This window comes from Anopheles coluzzii, chromosome 3, assembly GCF_943734685.1.
Source record: "Anopheles coluzzii chromosome 3, AcolN3, whole genome shotgun sequence".
Classification (NCBI taxonomy): Eukaryota; Metazoa; Arthropoda; class Insecta; order Diptera; family Culicidae; genus Anopheles; species Anopheles coluzzii.
This window is the reverse complement of record NC_064671.1, coordinates 67782396-67792781: the sequence shown is the minus strand read 5'-3', so window position 1 is coordinate 67792781 and position 10386 is coordinate 67782396. Positions and strand designations below refer to the sequence as shown.

Here is a 10386-nt window from a genome sequence, read left to right as displayed (position 1 = left end):
TTCGGAACGAAATTGATTATGCGGACGCTTTCCGCGGATGACTAGACTGGAGCGTGTGTATTATCTAAGCGTATTACTAAACCTACAGGGTGTGATAATTAGCATCGTCAAGGAAGTGGAAAAGAAGGCTGTTGATTGTTGAATACCATTAGAATAAGATGAAGAAGAAATTAATTTACAAGAAAAAAGGACACTAGTGACTGGGAAAAATGAAGTTTTCGTCGGAATCGATCGAATCGGCTCTGGAATCAGAATCGGCTTTGGAATTGAAATCGGGGTTGGTTCCGGAATTGGCTCCAGAATAGACTCGGTTCCGGAATCGAAATCGGCTCCGGAATGGAAATTGACTCTGAAATCAGAATCGTCTTCGAAACGGATTCGGATTCGACATATCCATAAGAATAGGCGTTTGGGTCCAATGATGCTACGTATTAATAACTGCAAAGAATCAAAATTTATTTGTAAACGATCCATTCTCCTGGAGATGCCCGAACTGATTTCGCTTCTGAAAACCTGATTCCGTTGCCGGAGCGAATTGCGTTTCTAAGGTCGATTCCGATTCCGGAGCCGATTCTAATTACGGAGCTGATTCCGATCCCGGAATCGATTCCGGAGCCGACTCCCACCACTAATTGACACCCTCTCGAAACGATTTCTTCACTCCTCGGTACGTGCGTGTGTGTGTGTGTGTATGTGTGTACCTGTGTGCCATCGTAATAGAAATAGGATACATTTTTTTTAAATTATTACCTTTGACACCTGATAAATGGAGGCCGCACTGGCAGAAAGAGAAGCCTTGTCAACTTGCCATATTCCTTGTACACGACACTGGTAAGGTAAGCGATTTTCCTTCCGTGCTTTTGCTTGTGAGTATGTTCCCTTCGTCCCCTATTACATACCTGCTAGGCCCAAGAGGGCCTTGTGAACCACCACCCCATTCCACAACGCAGTACGCAGTGCAGATTACCTAATAGGACATTTGTCGTTTTGTAGGCGTGTGGTATAGGTACTGGCACTGTCTTTTACGGACTCTACCCTGTTATTATTGTTAATTTTTTATCACAAAAACACAAAAGCAAAAAAGCTTTAAATTAGGTTTTTTTACTCCAAAAATTCTACCTGTTTCGTTTTAGCTTAGGTATCCCGCAGGATAACAATGAAAACGATGGTACCTTGGAAGAAAATCATTGCCGAGGGAGCAGAATCACAGAGGAAACCTTCCAAACCACTGGGAGTAAAAGCCCTGATGATCCTTTTGGCTCGTTTGCATAACCGTGACGCACGAGCAAAGGCGTCAGATCAGATGATCCCCGAACCGGGCTGACAAACTTCCCCCCGTAAGGTACTGGCATGGTGGATTACATAAAACGAACCGAAACACGAAAACTTTCTTATGTACGTTTTTCTTTTGTTTTTAGGATGAAAAAAGAGGAAGAAAGCAACACATACACACACATTCTCGTGATCCGGTTGGTGATCGGTTCGAAGATCGGTTATTGGCTTCCTTTTTTTGGCATTCCACTATCCATCCAGCCCTGTGTGCGCCCCCCTCCCCCCCCAAACAGGACTCATGACACGCCAGGTCCATTACGGGTGAGTAGAATGGGTAGAAAGGAGAGAGGAGGAGAGCTTGGTAGAAAAACAAAACAAAAAAAAACATCCCTGTAGAACCAAAGTCAATGGCGGACCATTACCATTAAGCGAGAGACGCAATGTAATCGGAACCCATCGAAAACCCGCGGCGAAGGAAGGAACGGTCCCGAAAAAACCAGAGGACCACGGAATGGGACGGCGGAACACGGGGAACGGGACAGGGGAAGCAGCACACACAAAACTCGCATTGAAACAAGTTTTCAAAAAGTGGAAAAAGGATTCTTTTCTACCCTCTCTCTCCCATCGTCCTGCGAGGCAACACCCTCACTCATCCACTCCCTGCCGACCATCTCCGAGTACCAAGGTTTGTGGCAGGAGAGGTATAGGATTTTATGATTCTGAAATGTTCCTTTTTTTCTTTGGTTGTTTGTTTCGTCCACTGTTTTCTTTCGCCGTTCTTAAGGCTCTGTCCAAGTGTGTGTGTGTGTGTGTTTGCTTTCTTCCTGCAACTTGTTTCAAGCTTTGCTTGTTAGTTGGCTTTTTTGGTTGGTGTGTTTGTATCTTATTTTCGGCTGTGTGCCGTGTTTCGTTTATATAATTCCTTCAGCTCTCTTCAGCCAACTACCTTTCCTGCTGGTTAAAAGATAGCTTCCACAGCTTTACGTTTACGTTTACGCGTTCCCTGTTTGCGTGGACGTGTCCTGTTTTGGGCTGCACAGGAGAAGAGGGGGCGGGGGGGAGTATGCATTTCGATGGGCGAAACGGAGAAGAACCCAACCAACGCTGGAGATTCTTTTCTGCGGAGCCCTGGTCTGTTGCGATCTGATTCACGTAGTTTTTGTTTTTCCTTTTCCCTTACGGAAGGGTTGTGTTTTGGGGGCTCGGTGGAACTTAATCTATATGCGCAGAATTTGATGTTGTATAGAGATGAGATTGTTGTGTTCAGGGCTTTTTTTTGCTTTGTTTTGAAAAGTACAGGGCCACAGCCCTTATACCTTCTTCCCCCAAAAAAAAAGCGGTCCATTGTTTTCGAAATCGCATCCCCCTGCACACCTTGCGCCTTCTGATGATCAGCAACCGCTATGTCTCTCCGTGTCGTGTTTACGTTTTCGTGGAACCAAAACGTGTCCTTACGGGTGATTTTGTAAACAAAAAAAGATGCGCAAAGAGGGATGGCAAGACGGCCCTCTAAGGCACACCCTTACCCTAATGGGAAAGGGGAAGATGTTTAAATAATTAGACAAAGCTTTGATTTGTTGTTCGCGCTGCGAAAGGTGCTGCTGCTGCTGCTAGTTTCGACATTAACGACTGGCGGGACACGGGAGCATGGGCGTTTTGGCGTGTAGAGAACGTGTAGAGATAATTGATTGCAAAAGAGCGCCATTAAAGTCCGCCCCAGGCTATAAAACCCGCCATGCAATTGATCTGTTTTAGGTGTTGGGCTATGTTAAAGACAATTAATTAGTGGTGGATTTTATGGGCCAGCAGTTGTGTTGGGTTTTATGTTGTAGTAAAAGTGGAGTAAAAGATGGTTTAGCGAGAGATGGGTTGTGGGTGATTGAACGTGTTTGTTAGTCGCTTCGGTCGTATCGCTATGTATTTAATGCTTGCGCTGACGATTTTGAAGACAGTGTAGTTGGTTTTGTTTTTGATTTTTAATTAAATAGTCTAGCTTCAGAACTTCAAGATGTCTTATTGAATCATTTCACTCGATTAAGAGTACTTTTCTGTCGTTCATCGTGTCAGATAACAAACCCCTAATGCCACAGTGTTCGGTTTGGTGAAATGACGCAAATGAAATGATTAATACCTTCCGATGCACTCTCAGCTCTTCCCGTGCTGCACTAGCGACCATTTCCGTCGGTTGACCTACCAGTCCGACCCTTGCGAGGTTCCACCATCTTCCTATCGCTCTGCAAACCGAATTTTTCAAAACCAAAATCCACTTGACACATGTTTCAATCCAATTGTACACACACGCAAAAAAGAAGCACAACGTCTCTGTACCGCCATCTCCAAATAGGAAGCCGCTTTAACTTAGACGAAAGGTTAGACGGGCGAACAAAAAACGGCGTGACCTTCCTTGAGCACGGATGAAGAACGGACATCCAAACCAAAAAACCGGCACCAAAATGTTAAGTAAATCCCATCTCATCCACAAAAGTATAACAAAAAACATGCAACCAAATTCCGTCGCGCAGAACCTTTGGTGGCCTCTCAGCGTTGCTGATTGTGGCGTTCGCTGAGCCTCATGATGATGCCCTGTCCCTCTCTCTGTCGCTCGGATCGCTCGGAATCGTTGACGTTTACAAAAGTTAAACAAACGGTTCTTATCTTCCCCGGAGCATGGGAGGCATGGGGTGCTGGCTAGTGTTGTGTGAAGAGCCTTGGCACTGCCAAGCGCTCATTTTGCCGGCATGATATGACTGAGGCAGATCAAACACACACACACACACACGCGCGCAAGCGCGTCCGTCTTATCAGAGGGTCGCGTCATTAACTCGCTTGTTATACAACAGCCGTGACTAGGCGCGTACTGGACATTTTCAGGTCATAATGGCAGCAGCGCAATAGCGGCAGCGCTGCTGGTGTGAACTGGGGGCAGTCCGGGCAGCTCTAGGAGGGAAGGGGTTTCCTTATCAATCTGGCGTGTTGCAAGAGGGTGGTATGGGGAACAGTAACGGGGGAGAAGGCTCCGAAGTCAAGGAGGGTGAGAGTTCAGACTTTTCAATGAACTTTTTCTCTCTGTCAGCCTGAAGAAAGCGCAGTTCCGTTGGCATTTCCTTATTGCGCTTGAGGGTTTTTTTTGCGTATCAGCGAGTTATTTTGGCTCGGTTACAGGGCTATGAAAAGTATCTCGTCGGATTAACACAAGTCGACTATCTCTCAGAGGTCCTAATAATGTCTGACATCGTCCCATGATCGCATCATAGATGTCTTCCAAATGTAAAGAGAGTCAAAGGGCTGTTAATCAGTTTCATTGGTAGAGTCTAAGAGAGGATATAATCACAATTCCAACACTAGCCACATCTAGACAAGACCTCTGCGTTGTACTAACAACTAGGTACCAAGTTCAAGCCTTAGAGATGCTCCAAAGTCTTACGGTCTCTGCAACAGTTAAGATCCCAACAGCTAAGATCCCTTAGACTTCGATCTCTTTCATCCAAGTTCCTGCTTTGAGGAATACCAGCCGATGATTGGAATACAAAATATGATGAATTCTGAATATCCCAAGACTCTCTCAGAACTCTGACAAAGAGTTTCGAGGTAATAATATCTTGCTTCTAAATCTGCAACTGTTCCTCAAACTAGACTTAATCAACAATCATACTCTTTTTCAAATGTTAACAGCAACGCAAAGCAATTCAACATTCGAATGATGCAATCCCATTCGGAGATGCTCAATCAGAAGCAAACCGTTACCGAAAGTATCACTCTGTCCGATATGCGCATGTGAGTATGGACACGCATGATAACATACACACTCCATCCCAAACAAAAAAAAAAGCAATTGGAAAGTGGAAGGCAACAAACTGTCAGCCAGCCGTCCATCTTCGTTCCGCTGCTTGTCTACGATCGGCGGTGCCTGTGTGCGCGCAGTTGTTCTCCTCATCCGCGAGCGAATTCTTATCGTGTAACGCACCAGATATTGCAAATATGTAAACACATGCGCCCCCTTTGCCGGTTTATTGTTTCACGCTGGGGGTAGGTCATCGCGAAGCCGCACACAAGACGGGGCAGTACATTTTAATTAACACCCATCATGACGGGCTGACGCTGGGAGTAGAGCATGCGTTTGGAAGAGGTACCCGATTAGATACGCAATGCTATGCCGCCGGTACTGGCTCAATGAGCTTGGGAGCCACCGACAGGCCAAGGACCGATAGGCCGACCGAAGCTGATGATGAGTTCTTCCTGAAGTCACGAATCTTCCTACCCAGCGGCCTCTGTAGGGTGCGTACGTGCGCGCCCTAATGGCGCGATACGCCGCCACGTGCTGCCACGGCGGGTTCTGCGTAGCGGTACAACAAACTGATACATTTTCAAGCTTCCATCACGCCCGGTTTTAGGTGCGTTTGGCGTCGATAACACGATGGACCATTGCTATGAGTCTATTACGAGATTGAGCTAGTGAATCCTTGGGCGGCCACAACGATGCTGCTGCCATTGTTTACCCTCTTCGCAGCAAGTTTTGCATTGCTGTGTGTGGCGTTCTGATAATGTGGGGTGTGTGTTTTAGTGTGCCTTGGAATACAAATTATGTATGATAATCTTCGCCGCATACTGATGATTATGCACGCCCCAAAAAATATTAGCGCGCGGACGGTTTATGGAAAGCTCGGCCTGTGTGCTGGCACGTCTGACCTTGAACGGGATGATGAAATGCAACCTCCCTCCCTCGAAAGGACATCGAAAACTTGAACCATGAAATTTACATTCTCCAGCATAATCTAGTAATTTTGGATACGTAAATTAACTAGATAATGCGGGAAGGTAGCTTTCTGCGGATAGGTTTGGTGGTAGAAATTAAATTTCGGCTTAATTTAATGACATTGGCATATTTATGGCTTAATTCATTAGCGTGGCACAAGCTGTCTTATAACCAAAACGGTGTTTAATTTCGTATCGAATATTAAGCTTCAGTTTTGCATCTTGCAAACTGCAGCAGCAAAAAAGAAGAGCCGGAGAAGAGCCATCAGCAATTATTTATGTAACACACACACACCGTCTGGTATCGTATCGTAAGTTAAAGTCCAATGGAAAATAGGGCACCAGCCGGCCGGCCGGTCCGTTGTTTCGATGATGTTTGCGATCTTGTCCCCGGCCTTCTCCTCGCTCCTCGCTTTCCTGTCGATAATGGCGGCTAGGCTACGGCCAATTTATATTTGCCAGCATAATTTCACGGACGCTTCGAGCGCATCGTCGCCGTCGTGCGTTTTTGCTGCGCCCCAACCTCGTGTCCGATACGTCCCAATCAAGCAACGCTAGCACCTTGGTTTGCTCTTTTAACGTGTGTGATTGTTTTTTTTATTTTCATTTTAGGATGCCGAAATTCGCTTGCCTGTGCGCTAGAAGATGGAAGAAGGGGCATGGTTGATTAAATCATGTACGGTTGTCGGAGCAGTTTCAGGTAAGAGCGGGTATGAAATATTTTCTGCAAGCATACATTGTGAGATGCAAAGGGATGCAACGGGGGGAATCTTGCCCTGAGAGGGTTTAATATTTACTTTTAATTGTAGGACGCGTTTTGGGATCTTTTTTATGTTCGTCAAAACGCTGCAACTACTACGCAAACGGCTCTGCTACAGTGAGAGCATCTTGCTTGGGAAACAAGACTTTCGGGAGAAGATGATCTTCTTCCAACCGTGGGCTGCGGAGGATAATGTGTTTGGGGCAAACTTGCTTTCCCGAATCGAGCGGTTGTGGATACGTGGAACGACTGTTTTTTTTTATTTTGTTCGATGTGTTGCTTTCTTTCTACCACCTTTTTAGTATGTATTGATCACCATTTCGCGCGCGACGTCGATGCCGATGCGATTCAAGGTTAATTTATTCATAAACATGCGGCTTTTTTTCTGTTGTTTCGTTTGCTTTTGCTCTATTGCAACCCCCCCCCCCCTCCCCTCCTTTCCGAGCCCCAAACTGTGTTCGCACCCGGTTTTGTGCGGGGAGTCCGTTTCACAATGCGCGCCCGATATTTTCAATTTATAAAAGTTTCAGTTTCGGTGCACGATTCACGCAACAGCATGGCCAGACGGTAGCATGTAGCAAAAAACAAAAAAAAAACGGTTACCTCGCGGTAATGTCTGCGTCGAAAACGGGGGGCGGGTTGGTGGTATGGTGAAAACTGAAATGAAATGAATTTTCAAACCTTCTTCCATGCTCCGACCGAAAATGTGTGGTAAAACAAAGCCATGAAATACAAGCATAATAAAGTAACAGCAAAAAAGCCATCCACTCCGAGACACATACACACACACACACACATGTCGGGGTATATGGAGTGAATGCCGGGGTCTGTTTCAGTACGATAAGATATAGTCAGCGGCGGGGATGATGGGAAAGGGGGTGTTCGGCTGCCAAGCGACGACCCCCAAAACGATCACCAAAAGGGGGATGAAACGGACACAGAAATGAATTTTACGAATCGATACACCCGGCTCTATGCGCGTTTGGAGTGCGAAGTCACGTAGCCGCCGCGCACCAGTCGCACAGTTGTGCGCCTGCGACCTAGCCGGTTCCTGTGCGCCGAAGGTCTTGCTGCTGGCGGAGAACCTCCAGCAATGTCTGAAAGGATCATTTTCGTGTATCGAGAGGGGCATGATGGCAAAAAAAAAAATTGAAAAGGAGTGCAGAGTCCGTTAGTTTGTGGGCAAATGGGTCCTAGACGAGAGAGGTCTCGAGCCCACTCAGGGACCCCCGAAAAATTATAGGGGTCGTCGGTGTAGGGATCGCCACGTTTGACACAGCGGAGCGCGGGTCCGTGCATATTAGCCCGTCCGAAGCAAACCTTACCTGAGAGCGCGCCCGCGCGCGCTTGCGGTTTGATCTACGAGCCTAATCTATTAATATAATGGTCAGTTGCGCCAGTTGGAGGACTACAGGCGCACCACCCGCTTCAACGTGCGAAGGGAGAGAGGTTGCGGTCGGAGCAATAAATTTTGGACGTTGCTTCTTGCTTTATTGCCGGCCCCATGTGTAGCCGCCCAGAGCCGTCGGTATCATTAGGCATAGGGATTTTTCGGTATGGTTGCGTACCGCGTACTCCACGCCGAAACCTCGCCAACAACCTCACGGTGGGAGACCTTTTGGCGGGGCGGGTGGTTGTTTAAATTCAGTTCTGTTTTTTTTCGGTTTCGTTGTAGTACTGCCCCGCGAAGGCTGTTGTGTGTTTTCAACGGCTCTGCACTTTGCGTACCACCCCCGGGGGGAAGGCTAGGGTGGTGCAATATCATCGCCGGCTGAAGACGTCCGCCGGCTGAAGGTGGATGGGTTTTCACTTTCCAACAACCGCCGCCGCAGTGGTCGAAGGGCAACGAGGATTCCACGCGCGGTACGTGCCCAATCGGTCGAGGGTCAACCCTCGGCGAAACGGAAGAAGTTTTCAAGTTTCGTTGAAAATGTGTGTGTGTGTGTATGTGCTGGATGGAATATGAAATTTCGACTTCAAACCGCTGAGAACCGGGTCAAGAACAGAGAGAGAGAGAGAAAGAGAGGGGCGTTGACGGTCGACTTCCCTCCGGCCGTGGGGTGGCATTGAAAACGTCTGCGGAATGGTTCATCTTCAACGATGGATAAGAAACCCTTCGAACAGACGAGTGTGGCTTATGCTTTACATGTCGAGGGTTTGGAAGGTTTGTTGGAGCTCCGTGTTTAATGGAGCTCTTCTTAAGGTTTTGTCGTTAGCATATGAGTGCCATGTGGTTGGTCCTAGGCGCAACTAATTGAAGGTGAATATGGTCTTCTAGTAGCCAATGACCTGTCTAATTAAGCTAAGAGATGGTTTCATAATGTACGATGTTAGGTTTATTAAATTTTAAGCAAGAATCACTTAGCACCGCATCTAATTGGCCAGGTTGATGTCTGAACAAGTTTTACGACATCTTGGCATCTAGTCACGTTGATGTTACTTTATCTCAAGCTTAAAGCACCATATCTGAAATAGTCGTGATGATGTCGCAAAATGATGTGACAAATTCAAGAATTGGCAGTTTAACATTATGTTGTAAAAATTCCAGAAATGGTTTCTTTTTATTGAAATCAGAACTGGAAATAGTCATGTAATACATCATGAACACTTTTATGAACTTTGATTTAAAAAGCTCATTTTTTCTGTATTGTGAGATGAAAGACAACTGATTACTGAACGTACGCGTTAGGACCTTACCATAAATAGTTACCAATTTTTTTTTCCAAAAAAAAAAAACAGAAGAACTTGGCTGTTTTGCCTTAATTCGTTGAAAGTATGATGTATTTGATTTGTATTTTTTAATTATTTCATTGGTGCGCGCTTTTTGCGTCAAAAATCGCAAGATTTAAACTTCTTGAAAAAGAGACGAAAGCTTTGAGTTGTTGGATAAATTTTTGGTACATGATCATTTAAATTGGGATTGTACTAGACATGTTTAAGCGCATTTAGCTAAAAATGTCAAAGAAAAATATGGTTTGATTAACATTTATTTTGATTTCCTTTAAATCTTACGCTTTGTCAATAACTCCAAGCTACTTGCTTTTGGACCGAAAACACATATTTTCCTGCCATGAAACAACATGCTTAATTAACACTTGCCAGCAAAGGCTATTAAATTTCAATTCCAACTGCACAGAATGTAAGAAATGTTCGTCTCGTACGCTCAATTGCATAAAATGCAACCCTACAATTAGGCATACGGTGTATTGCAAAATCGGCAACTCCCACGGGATGTTCGGAAATGCGCTTGAACCTCTCCCCTACCCCTTAAAACGTTTCATCATTCAATCCTACTCCGTCCCGCGGCCATTTCGTAGCGGTGCTGGAAACAAACTGGCTCGTTTTTTTCCAGTAGTAGTGACCTGTCCATTGGCTGTTGACATGTTATTAATGAATCGAATGGCTGAAAGCCGCCGAACGTACACACACTCTTGGCGGTCCGGCCTAACGTAAACCTGTTCCATTCTTGGTTGACGCATCGGTAAATACTCCTTGCAGATAATTTGAAAATGAAACGAGAGAGCAGCAGCAGAAAAAAAGAAGAAAAAGAAACATGCAAAGAACCGATTCACGCAGTGTTGCAAGATTCCAACTTCCACATA

At 45.8% G+C, this 10386-nt stretch overlaps 1 long non-coding RNA gene across 1 annotated transcript; it reads left to right on the top strand.

Annotated features, from left to right (window-relative positions):
* Positions 1-253: 253 nt before the first annotated feature.
* On the top strand, positions 254-6997 carry LOC120959765 (uncharacterized). The gene is made up of 3 exons (XR_007452727.1): positions 254-1342; positions 1419-1593; positions 6637-6997. It is a non-coding gene; the product is annotated as an uncharacterized LOC120959765 (long non-coding RNA).
* The last annotated feature ends 3389 nt before the right edge of the window (positions 6998-10386 follow it).